Source organism: Poromitra crassiceps (genome assembly GCF_964638095.1).
Source record: "Poromitra crassiceps genome assembly, chromosome: 15".
In the NCBI taxonomy this organism is placed as follows: Eukaryota; Metazoa; Chordata; class Actinopteri; order Beryciformes; family Melamphaidae; genus Poromitra; species Poromitra crassiceps.
The window spans coordinates 15,090,103-15,113,992 of NC_139634.1; the positions used below are offsets into that span (position 1 = coordinate 15,090,103).

The following is a 23,890-nucleotide window of genomic DNA, read 5'->3' on the forward strand; positions in this document are numbered from 1 at the left end:
GGCAGACAAGAATTGACGAGAGCTAAAATAATGTTAAGTAGGGCCTATACACTGAAAGAATTTACTGCAGGGTGTAGTAATGTTTAGTAAAGAACTGACATAATTTCTACTTAGTAATATTAGGAAGTATAATTTCTAAATATTATTTTGTAATATGTACACATTTTATTCTTGAAAATACATTAAATGTGTGGGATGGGTACATTTTAGTAAGAATGTTTGTGTAATATTTACTTACATAATACATAATAATATTTACATACATAATCCTAAAAACAGTAAGTAAATTAACTGTGTGGAATGGGTACATTTTTGTAAGAATGTTTGCGTAATATTTACTTACATAATACATAATAATATTTACATACCTAATCCTTAAAAGAGTAGGTAAATTTTAATCAAGCATAGCTTTATTTAATCCGCGCATGCGCATTTGCACCAGGCAGTTCTCTTTCGGTTTCAAGCACATGGAGGAGTTGGTGCGTGGCTGCATTTTTGCAAGAGGATTGACTTGGTTCCAAGGTAAGTTTACCTTTCTGTTTAATTCGATTTGTGATACTAATAGTGGAGCCGTGTGCGTTTGTGATACTTGTTGATATGTTACTGTTCATATTTTAATCTCATAAACTCGTGTTGCTAAGAGTGCAGGGCAGCTGCACCGCGCCATTTGACTGCCCTGTATTTTGAGCTGAACAATTCACAGTTTAAGCTGCCTAGTTGCTCTTGTCAGTCCACTCTCGTTCCCCACCAGTGTGGGACTGAGTATCCCGCCAGTCCCGCGCTGTGGAAGAGCTAATTTAATGTAACGTTATGTCTGGACATGCCTGTGGCTGCGTTCGGCTCTCGCTTGCTCTCTCGCTCTCGCTCTCTCTCTCTCTCTCTCTCTCTCTCTCTCTCTCTCTCTCTCTCTCTCTCTCTCTCTCTCTCTCTCTCTAATGTAACGTTATGTCTGGACATACATGCCTGTGGCTGAGTTCGGCTCTCTCTCTCTCTCTCTCTCTCTCTCTCTCTCTCTCTCTCTCTCTCTCTCTCTCTCTCTCTCTGTGCTGTGCTCACTGCATTTGCATCACACACACACACACACACACACACACACACACACACACAGAATGAATGTCTTTAAAAACGGGCTAGTCTGCACACAATGAAAGAATGTGTGAATACTTTTGCAATTAGGTGAATGTGATCCATGAAATTCACCTGTAAAAAAACATGTCTCTGTCAACAGGACACAGGGCAGCACCACAGCTGCAGGATGATCAGTGGAGTGACACTGCAACATTAGTCAGGCAAGTAGAAATGTAATGCATTCTATCATGTTGCTGTTACTTATTTCCCCCTATCCTAATGTGATATAAAATTGTGGCTAAATGTTTTAGATCGGGGCTGAGATTTTTCTCTGACTGGAGGGGAAAATAATAAATGATCTCTGAACTATCTCTTTAACCAAATCACATACATTTAGGCTATTCTATGTGATCTCCTTTTGATAACTAATGAAATAATGATATATGTTTTAACTTCCATTCACTGAGCCTTCCCTGAAACTGTTTGGAGTCCCCCTGGGGAGGCCCGCCTCTCACTTAGAAAACCTCTGTTTTAGACCATTGTTTTAATATCACAATTGTGTCTGTTACAGGATGACCTTACTCTTACGATGAGTCGAGAGTGGACAGTTGAGGGAGGAGGACACACCAACACCAAGGGAGGTGTTGTGGGGACAACTGAGGCCGTTCCTGGACAAACTGAGTCAGGTGTGCTTGTTTAAAAAAAATTCAGGAAGACACACCAATCCAATCCATACACAGCACAAATCCTCCATCTTTCCACCCATGGCTCTTGTAGGGGTGGGAATCACACGTTTGATCTCAATACAATACTACATGTATATGGATTCATTGGACAATGATGCGATATTTGCCAATATCACGATTTCTATACGATTCGATTGAGCGGCTGCGATCGATATTAGACTATATGCATTGATTTATATCCGAGAGGGGAGCGAATATCCTCTCCCTATTTTTCTTGCGTGCTTGCTATGGTGCTCGCATTGTTTGTATGCGAAAGAGTACGCTAATAATTCATATTGATGTTTTCACTGTCCATCGATGCTGTCACATGACATCTCTTGCCCCGGAAGTGAGTTTCCCATTAATTTTTTCCATAGACATTTAAAAAACCCTTATATAACAAGTTTTAAGGCTGGAACCAAGCCAACTCGTGACCTACTGAACTGTGAGTGACCATTAAACATTTAACTTGGAGCAAAATGTATCAGATCATTGAATCGATGCATCAATGCAGATCGATGTATCGTTCCACCCCGAGGCTCTTGCTCCGTAGCCTGGTAAACCAGCCCGTCACGTGAATTCACATTTCATTTGGTTCTCCGTGACGGTCTGGCCCCGACGCCAGTGGGGGGGTTTAGCAGAAGCGGAAGAGCGGAAGAGCCAATCAGCGACTCCGCTGGGATTGACAGCGCAAGTTGGCCAATCAGGAACGCCACTAGCACTGCACTAACAAAACAGTAATGGCCGCCTCCTTGCCTGATGGTCTCGAGGAGTAATGTCAGCGTTTGTCTAGTTTAAACAGCCATAAAGTGCAGTTATTGCAGAAATAGACTCAATAACAACAATTAAGCAAGTACAGGAGTATCGCCGCGACCGCAGAGTTTCTTGGCGGAAAATATGTTTTTGCCATTCTCCCGAGTGGATTTGGGTTTGATTGGATCCGACGCTGATTGGCTGAAGGAGTTGTCTGTCAAGGCAACTAAGCCCGCCCATGCTCCCGCCCCTGCTAAACCCCCCCCATGGCATCGGGGCCAGACCGTCACGCAGAACCAAATGAAATGTGAGTTCACGTGACGGGCTGGTTTACCAGGCTACTTGCTCCGTGCACTCAAATCACATGTTGTGTTCTCTCTTGACAGTTCATCGTGTATGAATAATGGTTCAGTATTGACACAATATTTGTTGTGCTCTGTTCACAGAACCAAAGCATTGAGATGAGACATGAAGCCGTTATCTCCACCCTCATACTGTACCTTGGCGAGAAAGAAGAGGAACTTTTTGACGAATGCCAGGTAATGCATGATTTTTTTAACACTTTAAAATGTAAATTTGTTATCATTTAAAATCCAAATTAACGGTAAGAGAGGAAGGCAGACGAAGGGATGGAGGGAAGGGATGGAGATATTACAATCAGCGATGGCCCAAATGGCAGATAAAAAAAATAAAAAATCGTACTGTATCATCTGAAAGAACAAACTCAATTTCATTGATTCAAATTAAGTACAATCACAAAAATTAAACGTGCTCTACGGTTACAAAGCCATAGGTGGGCCTTTTCCATTGGCCCCTTTGGCCACTTGAGCTAAACCATGTCGCCCTGATTTATGTTTCCTTTACCACTTTAAATGCGCCGAGCCTTGCCCGAGATGGACATGGGGCCAAAGGCATGGCTCATGTGATCAGGAAATGGTACAGTAAAATGAAGCAGATATCTGAAAGTACAAACCGAAACACACGAGACAAATTAAACATCAAACCACAGAGATTTAATTATTAGAAGCTACAAAAGAACACTTGAGAGGCTTTTAAACACACCTTTCTCTCTGCTCTCTCCACTCTGGAGAGAGACAGGAGAGTTTGCTATTACAACCTATCCTGCAACACAGCTGTTTATTTGAGGGGGAGGAGGGAGGTCGTCGAGGGTTGACTGAGGCGTTGCTGCAGCTCGCTTGCAATTTTGCAACCCGCTCGAGGTGGGTCTAGTGTGCTTGGGTCCCATTCCAGAGAAGGTCCATCTCGATCGCAGCTCGGCATGGCTTGGCACATAAAAAAAATTGTAATGGAAACTGAAATCAGCTCGACATGGCATGGCTTTACACAGCTAAAGGTGACAATGTAAAAGGCCAATTAAGGTGCAGAGGCACACGATTGGCTGAAAGCAACATGTATGCAGGGGCTACCATCTGGAATGCAGCCTTGTGCCTTGTGCCATGTTCTGCAAATATTTTATGAATGCTGGCTTACTGTAAAAGCATCACAGCATGAACTTACTGTAGATTTGACACAATTTAACATAATCTGAGCTATGTTTAATAAAGGTCATTTTTAACACTACTGTATGTGTTCATTCTGCCCTGACAATGTAATCACTTCAAATGATTCAATCACTGTATTTTGTATTATTTGTTTCTCAACTGAATTGTCTTCTTTTTTCTTGTCAATTGTATGAGGGGGACAGTCGCAGTGATGCCACTCAACACATCCTCAAGATCCTGGTCGTCCATGGTGCTGATCGAGAGGAGCCAGTGGATGTATCCGTCCTTCTTGAGGGCAAGGAGATGTCAGGATGCGACAGTACTGCTGTCGCCATGGCAAGTACTGTACAATCTGCTGCTGGTACGCCTCAAATCACTTCTCCATCTTGCAAAAGACTGTAACAATTCACCTGCATTGGACCCTCGTCTCGCATACAGCAGCTTGTGGACTTTCCAATGTCATGACAGACATTAATCAATAACACATGCATCTGATATAGAATGGTTGTTTTTTTGCTGTAACTGAATGTTCATTCAAGTGTCTGCTTTTCTGTAAAATGTTTCCAAAGTCAAGTCCTGGACATATTTGACCAGATCCAACAGATCTTTTAGAGCAGTGGTTTTCAAACGTTTTCACATCAAGGACCCCTACATGACACAAATTAGACCATGGACCACATTTGATAAGTTTTTGTCCCAGGGTCCACCATCTGATACAATTTTTGCTTTTGATGTTTTATTACAGAAAGTGTACGAAAATCCATGACCAAAATAGTCATACATTCTGTCATTGTATTACTTTTGGATGGAATTATAGTAAAATAATGTCTCTCGCTTTTTGATGGGGATCTTCTTAAGGACCCGTGGGGGTCCCCAGGACCCCACTTTGAGAATCACTGTTTTAGAGAGTCAGAACATTTATGGTCGCTATGATTAGGGCACTTAAAGGGATAGTTTGGTTTGTTTGAAGTGGGGTCCTATCAGCTAGTTGCATACACTAACTGAAATAGGTACAGTGTTCTGGACGCTGAGCGCACCGTCTATCGAGACCCAGCACTCTGAAGCAACAGCCTCCACAGCTCTGTCTCTCTAGCACACGGGGCCAAGAACTAAAACGTAATTTAGCCACCTAAAACAACGCCCACCTAAACAAGTCAATATCATTGATGCAAGCTCTATTTTGACAATTTTCAGCACTTTACTTTACCGTCAAACAGCCCTCTCATTCGGCACTATTTCCTCCCAACCGTAGAACTACCGTATTCCTCCGCTAAACACCTGAACAGAACACAGAGCCACGGTTTACAAAACAGGAAGGCTTAGAAGAGAGACAAAACACTGACTTACTTTAGAGACAACAAGTCACCTGGCCTCTCACGTCTGGGACGTTTTCCCCAATTCATCCTGGGAATGGTGAAAAAGGTCTGCAGGACACCCCGGCATTTAGGCAGCATATTATGGCAGTTCCTCGTATCTCTCTTTCTGCCTGTTCACTCTCTCTCTGCAAAAGTTCCTCTTCTGTATATTAGTCTCTCTGGTTCATAATTGTATTTGTCACCAAGGTGAATGGCATATCGTCCTCGCTATCAAAATCACTCATATTTTATTCTATTTGTTGTCTTCACTAACAAGCCGGGAGAAATAACCCAAAATAACAGCTGATCTGCGGAGTAATCCAGCGCCGCGGCTCTGTGCAGGCATTTAGCGGAGGAATACGGCAGGTGTACGGTTGGGAGAAAAAGTAGTACCAAATGAGAAGGCTGTTTGGCAGAAAAGTAAAGCGCTGAAAATTGTCAAAATAGAGCGTACATGTACACATATATCGATTTGTTTAGGTGGCCGTTGTTTTAGGTGGCTAAATTACGTTTTAGTTCTTGGCCCCATCTACTAGAGAGACAGAGGTCTGGAGGCTGCTGCTTCAGAGTGCTGGGTCTCGATAAACGGTGTGCTCAGCGTCCAGAACACTGTACCTATTTCAGTTAGTGTATGGAACTAGCTGATAGGACCCCACTTCAAACAAACCGAACTATCCCTTTAAGTGAATGCTTTTTGAGTGGTCTTGTGTCTGCCCTGGTATGTCACCTTTTTCATTATTCATGTTTGCATCCCTGGTCAAGCTAATTCCACGGTTTTGTTGTTTCAACCATTTGGAAGGTTTTACGGAATGCACCTTAAGTAGATGTTTCCAGATGTCACATGTGATGTGAACGTTGGTGATTCATTGTTGGGAAAAAAATAAATTGTTAAATGGTATTTTAGTTGTGATTTGTGAATATTTGGTAACATTTATGGAAAACATGTAAAAACATTTACATAATAGACCCTTCTCACGGGGGCCATTTTGTGTCGAAAAGGCAGAATAAACACAGGTGCAAGCAAAACACTAATGAGGATTTCCAAATTCCAATCATGGAAGTTGGAAACCCTCATTAGTGTTTTGCTTACACCTGTGTTTACCCTGCCTTTTCGACACAAAATGGCCCCCTTGAGAAGGGTCTAATTATAGTGAGTAATTATTAAGTAATTAAAATGTCAAACAGAGAACAATACAGATGAATAAGATTTACTTGATAGTTTTAAATAACATTTACTTAAAGGTTTTAAGTAGATCTTACTTGATACTGGCAAGTGAGTTGTACTTAGTATTTCAGCACTAAAATGTACTTGAAAATCGCCGTGCAAATAGTCGCAGAGATTTCATTAAGTAAATCTTACAAATCATTTTTTTGAGTGTAGCCTATTCACAATTTAGTTTTCTCGGGAGTTGAATAATTACAACTAGCCTACCCCTTCAGACGCGAGCAGATGCAATGCTTGCCCTCGGTCCACAAATAGAGTGAAGCATAATTTAATTAAATAATGATAGATTCGATGAACAAAAGTTGGGCAATATAATATTCTTGCTTTGAAACTCTGTGTGAGAGACAATACACCATAAAACGCATGAAAGACATGTCACCAGTTGTGGGTCTCAAGTCAAATCTGATCCGTTCATTTAGATAAACTTAGAAATATTCAACGTAAAAAAGGCATGGTGTATAAAAAAAATCACATAGCGAAATCCATTGTAGCGGAATCAGCTACACATTGTTACACAATGGCTGCTATACATATAAGCAAGCTGCAGGCCTTTGGCTATCTCATAAAGGTCGCAGTGAAGTGATGCAAACTACATCAAACACTGTCCATGGTGCTGAAAATGACAACAGTGCACCGCTGTTCATTTTAAGGCACATTAATGAAAATGAGGTGCATTCACGAGCAATATGGACGTGTAAACTCAGGGAAGTCTTGACATTCAAGTCGTAAGTTTGAATGCAACCCACCAAATGAGAGATATTTTACATTAGCAACACTATAAGCAAGCAGAGATTCAGCTATCGATTTAGCCGTCATGAAGAGCTTCCCATGAAGGCCTCCTCCAGTGAAGTGATCAGACGCTGTCCATGGTGCTGAAAATGGCAATAGCGCCCACTGCACCGCTATATCCTTTGTTAAGTTAATGAAACTGAACTGAATTAAAGTAAGGCATGAGCGGATGCACGGCAATTGTCAGAAACATTTAACTCTACACTAAAGGACAGTCAATTGAGATGTTACAGCAATGCAAACATTGGAGAGGAGCTGTCCCTACCGTGGTGCTGATCAGACTCAGGGAGGTCTTGACACTTGTCATATGTTTGAATGCAACGCACCATATGCGAGGCATTTGACATCAACGAAGCTTGTTTCAAATCAATACATTTTACCTCACCTCTAGAGGGGAGTCTGGTTCGTCCAGGATGCTCTTCTCACACTGAATCCGCTGTATCGTCCCTGTAGAACTGGGGTCCATTATCAGCACGTTCTGACTACCGGCTCTGCCGAACTTACAGTCACTCTTTCTGGAGTCAGTCGTCCTGCACACCTCGTAATTGTACACGTGTGGGAGAGTCCCTGTCCCCAAAGTGTCTGAGTAACGTGGTGGATAATATGGAATCACCGGGAGACTGGAGTGATAGAGGATGCGAGACTGTCTCCATCTGTATATTTTCACTGATATAATAACCACTAAACACGTGATGAAGAGAAAGGACACTACAGCCAAAGCCAAGACTAAGTAAAAAGTCAGGTTGTCATTGTACTCCTTGTCGTGTGTAAAGTCAGTGAACTCCGACAGCACTTCAGGGAAGCTGTCCGCCACCGCCACGTTAACATTGACTGTTGCTGAACGAGAGGGCTGCCCGTTGTCCTCCACTACAACAGTCAGCCTTTGTTTCACAACATCTTTATCAGTGACTTGGCGGATAGTTCTTATTTCTCCATTCTGTAAGCCCACTTCAAACAGCGCCCTGTCTGTGGCTTTCTGCAGTTTATAGGAGAGCCAGGCATTCTGTCCAGAGTCCACATCAACAGCCACCACTTTAGTGACCAGATAGCCCACATCTGCTGAACGAGGCACCATTTCAGCCACCAGAGAGCCACCAGTCTGGACTGGGTACAGAACCTGAGGGGCGTTGTCGTTCTGGTCCTGGATCAGTATTTTCACAGTCACATTGCTACTGAGTGGAGGAGAGCCTCCATCCTGCGCTCTGACAACGAAGTTCAATTGTTTGATCTGCTCATAATCAAATGCGCGCACTGCATATATCATTCCGCTTTCTGCATTAACAGAGACATATTCAGACACAGGGGATCCATCGATTTCAGACTCTTCCAGAATATAAGAAATACGGGCGTTTTGGTTTTCGTCGGGATCGTTAGCCCTAACAGTGAGTATAGAAACACCTGGATAGTTGTTTTCTGGGACAAAGGCATTGTAACTGCCCTGTGGAAATACTGGGGCATTATCATTGACATCAGAAATCTTTAGATGAAATGTTCGCTTACTTGAGAGAGGAGGTGACCCTGCATCTGAGGCAACTACAGTGATGTTACATTCTGACAGACTCTCACGATCTAATACAGCATCCGTTACCAATGCGTAATAATTTCTCGCGTTGGATTGAATCTTAAATGGAATATGTTTGTCTATAGTGCAGCTTACTTGTCCGTTTTCGCCAGAATCCAAGTCTTTAACATTAATTATCCCAACGGTTGTGCCAAGAGGGGAGTCCTCTGACACAGGACTAGTGAACGACATTACGTTAATGATTGGTACATTGTCATTTGCATCAACCACTTCTATTTCAACTTTGCTGGAATCTGTCAACCCACCTTGATCTTTAGCTTCAATTCTGATTTCAATTTTTTTGTCTTTTTCGAAATCTATTTGTCCGAGCACAGATATTGTTCCAATTACCCTATCTATAACGAACATATCAGCTATACTCACTTTATTCTTTGAAAATGAATACGTTATGTGTCCGTTGGAGCCGCTATCAACGTCGCTTGCATTTACTGTAGCAATATAGGTGCCTTTTGGTGCATTTTCCATGACTGTAGCCCTATAGACAGATTGATTAAATATAGGTGCATTATCATTGGCGTCAAGGACAATGATATCTATATTTACTGTGCCAGATCTCTGTGGAGTTCCACCGTCCACGGCCAACAGCTTTAAAGAGAGACGGGGATGCTCTTCCCTGTCTAATGGTTTTTGAAGCACCATTTCAGCATATTTACTGCCGTCTGGATTAGAATGTTGTTTCAAAACAAAATTGTCGTTCTGTGTTAGTATGTAGTTCTGTAGGCCATTCTCCCCTACATCGGCATCATCCGCACTCTCTAAAACGAAACGGGAACCTAGCGCAGCTGATTCGCTTATTTCGAATTGCAAGTGGTTGTTTTGGAAAGTGGGGGCATTGTCGTTTATGTCCAGTATTTCTACGGTAATGTGGTGCAACTCCATAGGTTTTTCTAATAACATTTCAAAGGTAAAGCTACACGGTGAGACATCTCCACAAAGCTGCTCTCGGTCTATTCTCTCATTCACGACTAGAATCCCTTTGTCCGTCTTCAGCTCGGTGTACTGGATGCTTTCTCCGGTCACGATGCGGGCCCGGCCAGAACGGAGCCGTGTCAGATCCAAACCAAGGTCTTGAGCTACGTTACCGATAAGGGAACCTTTCTTCATTTCCTCTGCGATTGAATACCGAATCTGGCCATCGACGTGATTAACGAAAATAAGTTGAAAAACATACAGATACACAAGCCGTCGCAGTCCCCAAAACAGTCGCCATCTTACACATTTGTCCAGGAGATGTGTTTGAAATGCCATGATGAGGGAAAAAAACAGATCTTCCAGAAAGGCAAACTTCCTTCAGTTGTGGAGCGGATAAATTACGGATAAATCAATCCAAGCAAGAAAAGTATATAGCAAAATCCAATGTGTTTTTCCTTAGCAAATTCCCCACCTCATATGAAACCCGATTCTCTCCTCTGGTAAAACACAGCGATATGGGAGGGAACGTTACAGCCTCAAAATGCAGGACAGTTATTTCTCAGACAACAGCGTCACTTAGAGTTTGATGAAACTCGATTTTGGATTTTGTTGCCATGGATAATTTGTATAAGCTATTGTCAATATTGAGCTGAAAACATCAGTCATCAATGGACGGTGTAAGTTATTGCTTAATAAAACAAATACATAATATCAGAGAGAGAGGGGGGAGGGAATGTGTGAGTGTGTGTCTGTCTATGTGCGTGTGTGAAACATTGTTAATTTGCAGATATTTTAGAGCAGGGTTTTCAGAGTCTGAGACTGTGGCCTCCCCCCAGACAAAGCTTGGAAAAGATGCCCCCTCACTCAATTCCTGGAGGCCTATTGGATTATGATTAGCCTATGTTATTTGACGCCAGACACTCAACAATTGAGCCAAGATAGCCTGATATTGCCAACATACTTCAGACTACATCAAACACAAAAGTGTCTGTCTGATGGCATTTATTAGTTTCTAACTCTAGGAAGGTGGAAAAAACAGTAAAATTCCCCAAAACTACTGTATCTCTGAACTATCTTTAACCAAATCACACACATTTAGGCTATTCTATGGCTACCATTTTAATGAATAATTATAACTGATATATGTTTTCACTTCCAGTCACTGAAACTGCTTGGACTCCCTTGGAGTTAGTGCAAATGTCACTGTCCCTGCTTTGTGTCAATAAAGTCCATCAATGTGCATTTCCTGCCTTTTCAACTCATCAATTTCACCACATTCTTTAAATCCATAAAAATAAACAAAACAAAAATAATAACTCCATTGAACATTACACTTCGTTCCAGTGCATCTTTACAGCATTCAATGTTGTATAGGAGTATAGCTTCATTGTGCAACAGCACCACCACCAGTGGCAGGTTAAACAGCATCATGATCTGCTGTCACCTATATGGATCAATCGATAGATATTCCACAGCCTAGCCTAACCAAACTTTACAGGCCATAACCGAGCAAATGCCAGTAAAACCAGAGATCTCTACGACATGCAGCCAGTAATTTTTTAAGCTGCTATATTGTCATTGTTAGGTTTCCCATGTCCTTGTTCACAACAAGATGTATCTACTTCCTTATCAACAAGAAACGTATGACTGAGAATTGATAAGTGGTCATTTAGGCTACTCCCTGAGGAAGGCATATTGCTGAAACTTGTTGGAGTTTCTAATTCAATATGAATTTGCAATGAGTTGTTTGGTCCTGCTTTTGCCTCTTTAAAATATATACTACTACTACTATTACTACAACCACTACTACTGGTATAGATTGCTATATTCAGAGATGGCTGACAAAAATCACATGAATGTCTTCCATCTCCTTACAAAATGTCTGAAATAAAGACCCAAAAGAGATCATTCATTCAGTTAAATGGCCTAAATGGTAAATGGCCTGCATTTATATATCGCTTTTATCCAAAGCGCTTTACAGTCAGTAGGTACATTCACCCATTCACACACAGACGGCGGCAGGTTACCACGCAGGGTGCTGGCACACCAACGGGAGCAATTTGGGGTTCAGTGTCTTGCCCAAAGACACTTCGACATGCAGACTGGGGGAGCCGGGAATCGAACCACCGACCTCTTTTATCCAAAGCGATTAGTGGACGACCCTCTCTACCTCCTGAGCGATAGCCGCCTCAGTACCTCAGTTACTTTGAGTGTTGTTGTGGGCATGCCTGGAGACAAATATACACAGACTGACACAGTCATCATATAACTTTGTCCAATCCGACTGTTAAATTAGGTGACCTACATTTGCGCAGGCCGGGGAAACATTATCCAATACCAAATGACTGCAGCACTCGGCCATGACGCCATGAGTGGAAATTAATATTAATGTTCTGCACTAATCTCGCAGCAACACATTAGATCTCTGTCTGCACAGTTAAGAATGCCAGTGTGCCTTAGCATGCACACACATGCTCACAACTACTCACGCCTACTCACATTTAATGTTTATGGAGGTTCAGACATAGGAAGACAATCTTTTGCTTATGCTGTAATTCACTTCTCTATCATCCTGCCTCTCACATCTCTCATGCTTGCTCACTCATAATATCCTTGCTGTCATTTTCCCGGGGTGTGAATTGAGACATCAGCTGTTCACACCAGCTGGTGACTCCTATCTAATAGCATAGCGACACACCTCCATGGTAGCCAATCATCACACTGCTGTCTTTTTAAATATGTCTCTCTCATCTGTTCAATGTCATGCTGCGGTCATCACGCACCCCTCCACCTTCCCGTCTGCACCCAGTCTTCACAGATTCATCAGCTTAATCAGTCTCAGGAGAGTCATCAGCCATCACCACCACCAGAGGGGGATCTATCTTGCTGCTGCTCAGGGCCATACACTTTGATTACAAAATATCCCTGCAATCTCCCTGCAGAGTCTGAGCACCAAAGACTTTATTGATGATAATTAAATTATATTATATCATCTGAATTTCAATATATAATCTGTATAATAAATAATAATTTTACTTAAATGATTCACTGTCTTTCCTGATTGAAATATTAATGCGAGCATGAATGTTAACCCAGCATTAACATGTAATGTTTCTGCAAACGAAAACATCCTCAAAAATCATGACTGTGCATTAGTGGTAGTGGCTGCACATCAGCAGGCAGTGTTATACTGGAAATATTCAGACAGTTGTTTTAATATGACTTTTAAAGCAACATTTTGGGAACATGTGGCTTATAAACATGTGTGCTGACTTGTGAAGCATTTCAGGCATGGAAAAAATAGGTAAGGAAGAGATAGAAAAGGTGTAGAAAGGCATCTTAGAGTGTGTTTGATAATAATGGTGGTAGTGTGTGGTGTTGATGAGACGAGATGAGTCGTGTTTGCAGAGTAATAACAGTGGGTCAGTTAAAAAAAGAATAGGAAAATAAACATGTTCTTACCTTTTGGACATACAAAGGTAGGGCCATTCATGGGGAGTGCACCGGAAAAAGAAAGGAGACAGAGCATCAGTTAGTATGATATCCCAATGATGAAATATGCACAATACAGATAAAAGCCTCACCATGGACAGATGCAAAACACTAATTTATCTGAAAATGAAAATTACATGTCACTGCACATCCAGTACAATAGGCTACTGCATTCCTTAATGCTTTCTCAGTTCTTGTCACATTCAACATCACCAGCGGAATTCTCTCTCTCTCTCTCTCTCTCTCTCTCTCTCTCTCTCTCATCACAGACACACACTGGGATGTTGTTTATGCTTACTATTCGCTGCCCCTATATGAGATCAACATGGGCACAGTGCTGTAGGAGAATTCCCAACTCTTATTCTGTGATGCCACAATTGCTACAATGTCAAATGTCTGTGAAATCTCAGTCTAAACTGCAGTGGCAGTTTATCACATTAGGCATATTCCTAGGCTCGCCTGCTGCATGGGCTCGCTATCGCCCGGCCTGTAGCTCGCCGAGCTGGCCCTGCCGCTTGCATACGCAGCTCGGCCGCTGCGTGGCCTCGCCCGCCCTATTGGCATTTGTGTGTGTGTGTGTGTGTGTGTCTGTGTATTGCTCACAAAATGTTATTGCCATTAAGTTTGCATGCACACGGGTGTGTGTCTGTGCCCCCCTTAAGTTTGTGATGTCACAATGCCTCCTATGACATCATCAGTGGGACAGAAATTGAAACAAACAGAACATTGCCCACTTGCTACCTTTTATACAAGCCAAGTAGAATGCTGTGTAGTGCAAGGATTGTCCACATGGGTACAGTAAAATGGCATCAAAATAAATGAAGCACAATAAAATACATTTCTAATCCAACCACAGATCCCACATCACACCAACCCTCACATCTCTTCACATACAAGGCCGGACATGGCCTCGCTCCTTCATACATGTCTGAACTTTAGGCCTCTCAGATCATCCGACCATAAACTGTTTTCACGGAATTGTCAGCCCTGTCCTAGGAGTCCTGACCATCCTGTCCTACTGTACTACCAAACACTGCAACAGGAAGTGAGCTGGGGTTCAATTTAGAATGCTTTTGTTGTCAAGGTAAAAACCCTCTATAGGTCTCCTTATGCAGCACTCCCTCTGCAAATCCAAGGGTGAGTAAAAATAAATAAAAGTCTAATGGCTTGACTTCCCTGTAGGGCTGGAATTATACTTTTGTATATTGTTGTGCATGTATGTTGCTTAATTTTCTGTTATGTATATTTGTATTTCTGTACTATGTGGAGCACTTTGTAACTGTTTAAAAAGGTGATATAAATTATAAATAAAATCTCACTGTGATAAAGTGGCTGAGAACCCTCCTTTCACTCATTACTTGACCCCAGGAAGAATAGCTGCAGTTGTGCTGTAGCTAATGGGGATCTTAAATAAAGACAAGACAAGACAAGACTTGGCCCTTAATTGTTCCACCTTACATTGTACACATTATTTATATGTGTTCAGTTGGCTACAATTTACCATTGTTTTTGTAACATTTTATGATCCCTGGTTTGTTTGTTAGCATTATGTATGTTACTGTTTACATAAAGGTACATGAATAATTTAAAGCAAACACACAGCCATAAGTTAGTATCAGTTACCTATAAGTCGCAGGTTAAAACATTGTTTGTTTTTTCTCTGTCCATACATATGAATTGTTTGTTGGTTTGTTAAGAGCCACCATGTGGGAATTTTGTTTTGAGAGGGGCCCACTCACAGCACTTCCCTGAGTTTTATGGTGTTGGTGATCACTGGGCCAAACCAAGTCAAAGGGTTTTCTTTTCTGTCAAAATGTCTATTTTAGTTTGTTTAAGGCAGGGTAAAGTGATCTTTCCTCTGCTTTGTTCAGCTCAACATCATGGTCAACCCAGACATACCTGAGGCCTTTCATCTGAGGGCCTGTGTTACATGGGAGTGTCTGTGCTTGATTGTTCCTCTCCAGGCCCTCCCCCCTGTGCTGTGGCACCTGTGCAGGAGAGCACACGTGTACTCACTCTGCCAATCAGAGGCTGCAGCTTAAAAGCATGAGAGACACACAGTCAGCCCTCCTGACAGCTTGGTGCTGTGTGTTGGTATATACCAAATTCCTTACAGCTTGGTGCTGTGTGTTGGGGCTTCCCAAACTGTGTTGCACACAGCATTGTGTGCTGTGTGCGTGGTGCTTAGCACTTGTGGATTGGCGTCGGTCAAAACCAACTATTCTACAGAGTGTGACTCTCAGATTGAGAGTGGGGTGCCTGGTGACTCTCCGAGTATTTGTTTAATCTTAGCTTTTGTGTTATTAACCACTCTTCCTCTGTTTCTGTTACATAAAAGTACATGAATAATTTAAAGCAAACACACAGCCATAAGTTAGTATCAGTTACCTTTAATAAGTCGCAGGTTAAAACATTGTTTGTTTGTTCTCTGTCCATACATATGAATTGTTTGTTGGTTTGTTAAGAGCCACCATGTGGGACTTTTGTTTTGAGAGGGGCCCACTCACAGCACTTCCCTGAGTTCTATGGTGTTGGTGATGTCTGGGCCAAACCAAGTCAAAGGGGTTTCTTTTCAGCTCAACAGTCATGGTCAACCCAGACATACCTGAGGCCTTTCAACTGAGGGCCTGGTATGACCAGGAGGGCTACTCTCTAAAGAGCTAATCCCTGATAGAGAAGAGGTCAGCGGAGCAAGGGTCAACTGGAAAACACTGAGCAACGTTAAGGATGTCATAACCACTGATGATGTCATGTGGTCAAGTGATCAACCAGTGATGTGGACAATGTGGCATGAATTGACATGAGTTTGGTCACAACCCCCAAAAAGTGCACCCATGGCACATCCTCTCCGAGTCTCCACCCTAAAAATTGCACACGTAGCGCCCGAGATGCCTAGTAATAATAAACAGTCCTTAAGTGCCCATTGGGTCATTTGAGAGGTACAAATGGATATTCTATTTAAATTCATTTTTCATCCAGTACATATTTTGTGTATTCTGTACACATTATCATATTGTTCAATTGATGACCCCTTGTGCAAAGCTTTGATTTTGACATCAGTCACACAGCAAATTGGTATGTCTTTCTTTGAGACAAAATAATAATATCAAATCTTTCAAGTGAAGCGAGACTACAAATAAAAGTGTAAAGGCCTTCCTACACACAGCTGAAAACAGAAGCACAAATAAATAGATCACTGAATGGACTATAGGAATGTATATACAGCTGTGCCTACATTCCATCAACGGTGTCATGGTATCACAGATGCACTGATCAACAGATGGAGCACTGGTCAGAAATGTCTATGTCACACATTTTAATTGCAGTAAGTGACAGTAAATGCATATGTAAAGTATTTAATCTGTTCTATCCCACTCCTCAACTGGTAATCCATCACTTATTTCTGAGCAGTAATAGTATACTGTGGTGGTTTTTTATGGTGCAAAGCATCACAAGCATGAAAAAGCACATATTGCTAACATAATTTGAACACAGAGAAACAGAGACACAGTGAAAGAGAGAGGGAAAGAGAACGGGAGGAAGAGAGGGAGGGAGAGAAAAGGTGGTAGAGGGAGGGAGGGAGGGAGGGAGAGAGAAGGGGGGATAGAAGGAGGGAGGGAGGGAGGGAGAGCGAGCACAAGGAGAGAAAGGAAGACAGAGCTAAAGAAAGGTAGGGAGAAATTAAATGTTGTGAGAGACTTATTTGTTAACATAAATCTGTGCTCAGAGAAAGCTTCCCTCAGCAGCAAACCTTTTCAGTCTTTGATAAACAACGACACCACGCAGAAACAGAAGTAGATAACACATCCATTTAATCATGTTACTCTGACAGTGTGTTCCATCATGTTCACACCAGAATTGTTCCAGTTTGTATATGATGAGAAATGGAAACCCAGGTAGCCTCTATATGCATGCACCTCTAAAAGGTTAAGTCTGCCATAATAGTACCATGTCAGAGGGGCCAGAGTGGAAGGGGTGGGAGGTATGAAAACTAGACGAGGTAGATTACATAATATATTCATGCAAAAATACTTATGTCAAAATATTTTTACATCTTTATCAGCTATCATCACAAGACTTGGTTTATCCAACTAACTAACCACGTAAAACAATCGCAAAATAATAACTGAATGCAATAATGATCAGGTAAATTTGGAAACAGTGGAGATACAGGGACATTGCACCATAGCAAACATGTTTTAATTGAATTCACTGGGACTTGTCTTTAGCAATATTTCATGGCTTGTCATAGTTGACTCTCAATTGATCATGTAACAAGGATGCTGTGTACCTGCCCTCACTTTAAGACTAGACACTCTCTCTGCACTCATGCGCCTCAGGGTGTTTTTTTGATAGGCTGCACTTCTTTTCTTCAGTGTGTCAGTGTCTATGTTTGAGCCGAAACGGAAGTCACCTCTCCACGAGCCAGTGGTCAGAAATGAATCATATCTCTCATCTTTGAGGAGTGTCCCACAACGACTCACATCTGCGTAGCTAGGGGGGCAGTAGTTTGTGGGGAAAATGGGGAGACTGGCCGAATGGGACACATGATCATGTCGGCAGATGTTGAAATAAATAACTCCACTGATTAAAATGAGGAGAAGAAAGGAAACAGTTGTCAGAGCAATTATCAAATACAGCGTTAAATTGTCACTACCCTGTGATTCATTCGTAAACTCTAATAGTTTGTTTAAAACAGGCAGGCCATCACCAATTACTATAGTGACGGTGGCAGTAGCGGAGAGAGATTCAGGCCCGTTGTCCTTTACTAAAATCATGAGGGTTTGGTTTGGTTCGTCGTCCTCTAGGAATGGCCGCAGGGTTCTAATCTCTCCTGTGTGCAGACCTACTGTAAACAGGTTAGCTTGTGTTGCTTTGATTATTCTGTAGGACAACCAAGCGTTATGCCCAGAGTCAGCATCCACAGCGACCACCTTAGTAACTAGGTAACCCTTAGGCGCTTCAATTGGCACCATATCTTCAACAATAAACCCGCCGGTTTGAATAGGATATAGGACTACAGGTGGGTTGTCATTTTGGTCCCCGATAAAAATGTTTACTGTGCAAGTAGTAGAGAGTGGAGGATCGCCTTCATCTCGAGCTGTCACTTGCATTTGGAAATGAACTGATAGTTCATGATCAAAGAGTCGTGCTGTGAAAAGCTCCCCCGTTTCTGAGTTGATGGTAAGGAATGAGGACATTTCTGGGTCTGTGTCCTTCGACACAATGTATAATATTTTAGCATTGGATCCGTCGTCAATGTCCTCTGCTTTCACATTCATTACAAACGTGCCAACGGGTTGGTTTTCCCAAACATTGGCATAGTAGTCGATTTGTGTAAAAGTCGGGGGGTTGTCATTGATATCACTGACCATGATTGTTATTAACTTAACACTGGAGAGTGAGGGAGAGCCCGCATCAGTGGCAGTCACTGTGATGCTATACTCTGGGTGCACTTCTCTGTCTAGCATACTGTCAGTCACTAACATGTAATAGTTATTGACCTCTGACACCAATTGAAATGGAACATTGTCTGATATTGCACATGTGACCCGCCCGCTATTTCCGGTGTCCAGGTCATACACGTTAATCAGAGCCACCATAGTTCCTGGTTTGGAATCTTCAGCCACGGTGGCAGATGCCGACTTCACTTCTATCACAGGTTTGTTGTCATTCTGGTCAATAACGTCAATTATAAGTTTACAGTGTGAAGCCTGACCTCCACCGTCTTTAGCCTGGACATCCAGCTCGTGCGCACTAGCTACTTCATAGTCAATGAGACCTGCCACCCTGACCTCTCCGCTCAGCGGGTCAATTTGAAAAACTCCTCTCGTTTTGTCAGATATGTGACTGATGGAGTATGTTATTCCCCCATAAACACCTTCATCTAAATCACTAGCATTCAGCTGTGTGAGAACAGTCCCCCTGGCTGAGTTCTCTGGCACAGAGGCCTTATAAACTCTTTGGCTAAAAATTGGGACATTATCATTAGCATCTAAAACACGGATATGGATGGATGCACTTCCCGATCTGACTGGAGAGCCATTGTCAATCCCACTGAGTGTCAGGACATATTCATCTTGTGTCTCCCGGTCAAGAGCCTTTTTTAGAACCAGTTCCGGATACGCATTTCCATTCATATGAGTACTAATTTCAAGTGCAAAATGTTCATTTGGTGTCAGTTTATATTCACAAACTGAGTTGGTGTCCAGATCAGGGTCATGCGCGCTCTCCAACGGGAAACGCCTGCCCAGAACGGTCGACTCAACTAGATCTAGCTTCATTTCTTCGGTAGCAAACACTGGGCTGTTGTCGTTTATGTCTTGAATATCCAAAACAAGGCTGTATACTTGAAGGGGATCTTCCAGTAGAAGCTGGTACTGTAGGACGCAGACGGTTGCTTGAGCGCACAACTCCTCTCTGTCTATCCGCTGACTGATCAAAAGATCGCCCGACCTGGTGTCCAGTTCACACAGCTGCCGAGTGCCCTCTGCAACAACCCGAGCTCGACGAGCATCAAGCTCCGTCACTTCCAAGCCCAGATCCTGTGCAACATGCCCGATAACAGACCCACGCTGCATCTCCTCTGGAAGAACATAACGGACCTCTCCAAACGAAGCAACAAAAAGGAGGCTAAGAAAAGAAAAATGCAGCCACCATGTGGAGATTATTCGCTGTCCCATTATTAAGCATCCTTTATATAGAAACAAGTGTTCTCCTGGCATCATAACAGCTAAATTATATGCCTATATTCAAATATCTAACTGGAAATGCTGCTGTAATGCGCCGGCTCCCTGCTTTTCTAGCCGAGTGAAGCATGCCCTATTAGGGAGCCTGTCAGCTTGGATCTCTCTCTCTCTCTCTCTCTCTCTCTCTCTCTCTCTCTCTCTCTCTCTCTCTCTCTCTCTCTCTCTCTCTCTCTCTCTCTCTCTTCTCTCTCTCTCTCCCTCTCTCACACACACACACACACACACACACACACACACACACACACACACACACACACACACACACACACACACACACAGCCTTTGGCCCTAATGCACTATTTCAGTAACGCTGACACAGTGAGACATGCATGGGATAGGCAAGCACGAGTCAGACTTTATATAAGAGCGTCACCCAGAGGCCAAGAGGATAATTACAAGTGTCCTCGTTTTCTCCCCCCCCCCCTCTATTCCACAAACACTGACACAGCTGAGCCTAGGGTTGATGCTATGCATGCACAAGAAAGATATTGCAAAAGAACATCACTAAGAGACTAAGATGATCATTACAATAGTGGACAATATGCTATAATATCAAATTGGTCTATGATTAATTATGTAGTTATATTTCTCAACTGGAATGTCTCTAGACTCCACCACAATGCAGGCACGCCTGTCAGATGGCACGATGCCATCTTGTAGTCATGGCCTACCAGGACCACAAGAGGGCATCATGGTATGCAGAGATGAGGCAGATACTGGCGGAAACACCCTGGTCTGTCCCTCAGCTCTGGGGGTACCATGTCTCAGGCGTGAGGGACAATAGCAGCTTGGGGCAGCCGCTGCAGGTCTGGTTGCTGAGAGGGACAGACTGAGGTGCACTGATTTGCCGGACTCTCCAATTAGAGTGTGAAGTGGCTTTTTCTTTCAGAATTGGTGCATAGAGAGGAATGTTGATCCTTTGAGCTGCTCAATTGGATGTATCCTCTCCTTACTTCAGTTCCTACTTAACGGGGCTGCCGCACTGCACAATCAAGATTCAAGATTTTTTTTTATTGTCACTCCATGGTACAAGTATCACGTGTGAAATTCTTGTGCTGTCAAGGTGTATGTTGCAACTATCCATGCGTAAACAAGCGCACTTGGAGAGGCGCACCTGGAGAGGTGCGCTCACGACCACAGGAGCACATCTACATGCACGCGCCCAGGCACAAGCGTCAAGAGCGCACCCAGCACACCTTAGCAGTGACGTCAAGTCACACCTACACATATTTTCTCAATGGACTCATTATCGGGGGTGGGGTTTTTCTATTTACTATGCTACTCAAATTAATTCTTGTCAGTGTGTAAAATAAATGAACGAAACGAGAACACTCTCTCAGTCTGCCTTCTTTCAAACAAAATGATGTCTGCAAAAGTGTATGCATCAGCGGTCTCCTCCTGTCATGAGGGCTTTGGGGGGAAACCAGCTTTCAGCCATGAGCTCATGAAGCATTTCCTGCTTGGAGTCAGGGGACGACACCCCGTTACACATGTCTCCACTCCTAAGAGAGTGGGGGACTTGTACGCTCTGTCCGTCCACTCCAGCTGCCTGCTGATTCACGGGGTCTTAAGCAGTTAACATTAACAGTTCTTACAGGCCCAGAATGCTTCAACTGGACACTTTCTTTCTTTTCTCCTCCCCATGCTGGTGAGAGGGAGGAAAGACGACACTGTCTGTGCCCCGTATGCGCTGGCACAATATGAGGAACACACAAGGTGCAGGTGAAGTGCATACAACAGCTGTTTGTGTGCTATGCTGATAGAGTGCGTGGCCAGCCTCTGCTTGAATGGGCATGACACCACTCCTCTGAACAGGAAGACAGTGGGACTATTTGCCATGATGTTAAATTACATCACATCACTCTGGGACAGGATGCTTCTGAATAAAGCCGTATCAAGCGTTCACACAGAGGAGCCATTTGACATAAAACACTGCCAGTACCACCAAACAGAAGATCCCACAACACTTATGCCATGACTGACAGGGGAGAGTCATGCTGCAGGAGCAGCCAAGAGACTCTCAATGTACACGTCTGATACAAAGAAGATAAAAGAACCATCACCCAGCATGTTGCATTAGCAGTGGAGTGCCTATACTAGGCACTGGTATATGTATAGGCCCTATAACAACTCATATTATTCACACCACAGATAGACTGCAGACCTCACTAGCACCTAGGCCTATATGTGATCTGATTAAATCATCACTAGCTCACTGACACAAGGCAGGAATGGACAACACCCATATACACCCCCTCCCCCCACAAAGGACCAATTCCTACTGAATATTGGCTTTATACAGTTTAGAAAACATGTATATTTCTATACCAGGAAGTGGTGGAATTATTGTTCCCTCCTGTAGGGTGAAAATAATCTGGAATAAAACTCCATCCTGGCAGACATATCAACTGAGATGAAAGAAAATGTACTGATTAACCTCTTACTTGACTCTGACATTAACAACAACCAGCATCCTGCAAGGGGTGTGTAAGTACTTCCTCAAGCACTATTCAAGAGGTGATCAGTTCAGCACAAAGAACAGATCATAGACCAGGTGAGTGAATAATATATATTCCAAGACAAAGCTATACAGCTAGATGTACCAATGATCAAATGAGAGGAAACATACAGGAAAAAGTGACAATGACAAGCAGGCCAAGCCTTGCTTGATAAAAATGGACCACTGAGCTTGGATAGTAGCTTGGATAATAAAAATGTGTGTTGCTACAATAATTGGAACGATTCTGATAGAAACATCAAATAATGTCCACAAAACTGACAAAAAATGACATGAGTATTCATCAAAATAATGAAAATTCAGGAATGAAACATTTTTTTCCTTCTTTTTCTTTTTAAGTGTAGCTATCACAGATAGTGAAATATATTCGAGCAAATTCCTTAAAAAATAAACTATAGCAACAGGGGAGACCACATCAGCATAAAAATAAATAGGCCAATAATTAATCAAAATGCATCATCGGCTCAAAAAAGTTCAGCACCAAGGACAGAGACGCTGAAAGCGGCATGCTTCCTCAGAGTTAAGACATAATAGTACAAGAGGTGAGGAGGTAGCTTAGTTTAGACAGTTCAGCACCAAGGACAGAGACACAATAGAACACAAGTGAATACAAGACAGTTCAACACCAAGGACAGAGACACAATAGAACACAAGTGAATACAAGACAGTTCAGCACCAAGGACAGAGACACAACAGAACACAAGTGAATAAAAGGCAGAATGCATAGCTAGACCGTAACAACAATATGAGATGGAAGAATACAACCAGCAGGCCAAGACTTCCTTAATAAAAACAGATTATCTTCCTCTCTCTCTCTCTCTCTCTCTCTCTCTCTCTCTCTCTCTCTCTCTCTCTCTCTCTCTCTCTCTCTCTCTCACACACACACACACACACACACACACACACACACACACACACACACACACACACACGTGTATGTATATATATATATATATATATATTACACACACACACACACACACACACACACACACACACACACACACACACACACACACACACACACACACACACAACGAAATATAATGTCTTAAAGCAAGCATAAATTGTTATAAACAGCATGGTGTGGGAAACCCCCAAACGGTTGTTTGTAATGCCTATACAGGGGAGAGACAAATTGTTAATAGCTTAACCGAAACTGGGAATCGTCTGATTCAACACGTTTTACAGAAATTGTCCAATTGGAATCTGAAACCTGC

At 42.7% G+C, this 23,890-nt stretch overlaps 1 long non-coding RNA gene and 2 pseudogenes across 3 annotated transcripts; 1 reads left to right on the top strand and 2 right to left on the bottom strand.

Annotated features, from left to right (window-relative positions):
- The first annotated feature begins 451 nt into the window (after positions 1-451).
- LOC310790487 lies at positions 452-6,288 on the top strand. Its single transcript, XR_014553382.1, has 5 exons — positions 452-522; positions 1,229-1,289; positions 1,640-1,754; positions 2,993-3,085; positions 4,252-6,288. It is a non-coding gene; the product is annotated as an uncharacterized lncRNA (long non-coding RNA).
- A 1,505-nt stretch (positions 6,289-7,793) lies between these two features.
- Positions 7,794-10,247, bottom strand: LOC310790049 (protocadherin gamma-A3 pseudogene; annotated as a pseudogene). The gene has a single exon. The product of its transcript is annotated as a protocadherin gamma-A3 pseudogene (transcript).
- A 7,415-nt stretch (positions 10,248-17,662) lies between these two features.
- LOC310790050 (protocadherin beta-16 pseudogene) lies at positions 17,663-20,086 on the bottom strand (annotated as a pseudogene). Its single transcript has one exon. The product of its transcript is annotated as a protocadherin beta-16 pseudogene (transcript).
- Positions 20,087-23,890: the final 3,804 nt, after the last annotated feature.